Here is a 633-nt window from a genome sequence, read left to right as displayed (position 1 = left end):
TAGACATTATAGCAGCGGTACCTACAGTGACTATCTGGTTTCCAAGTATCGAATACAAGATGGGTTTGATCTCTGAACACTGGGGTTTTAATCCCAACTTCCCCACTGCAGGCTGCTACAGGTACCAAAAGATGGGGCCACTGCTTCCAAAGCTGCAGAAAACACAAACAACGTGCCTGGGGCATTACTCTGAGCACCGCTCAGCTCAGACAAATGAGCAGAGTTTTCCTATAGAAAATTACCTACAATAGATTACAAGCAATAATAGTGAGCTATTAAAAAAAAAATAATTAAGATTAGAAGAAGTGAGCATTGCTCCCTTGCATTTATCATTTTAAATGAAGTGCTTTTTGGCTCCCCAAAGTTTCCCACCTCTCTTAACACTTCCCGAAATTAAGTTAACATGTTACAGAACAGAAGATTCCTCCCCTCAAAAGCAAGTTTTCACACAAACCTTAGACACCAAGATGATCGAGCTGGGACCTATCTGCCTTATACCCATTTCTTTTAGAGAAAATAATATTTCCAATTTCCTCAACATGCAAGACAAAAAATAATAAATTTTCCAGTCAACTATATATATTTCTTAAAAAAAAAAAAAAAAGAAAGAAAAAAAAATAAAAGAGGACAGGG

This window comes from Charadrius vociferus, unplaced genomic scaffold (assembly GCF_000708025.1).
Source record: "Charadrius vociferus isolate BGI_N301 unplaced genomic scaffold, ASM70802v2 scaffold413, whole genome shotgun sequence".
NCBI classification, from domain to species: domain Eukaryota; kingdom Metazoa; phylum Chordata; class Aves; order Charadriiformes; family Charadriidae; genus Charadrius; species Charadrius vociferus.
Note: the sequence above shows the minus strand (reverse complement) of the source record.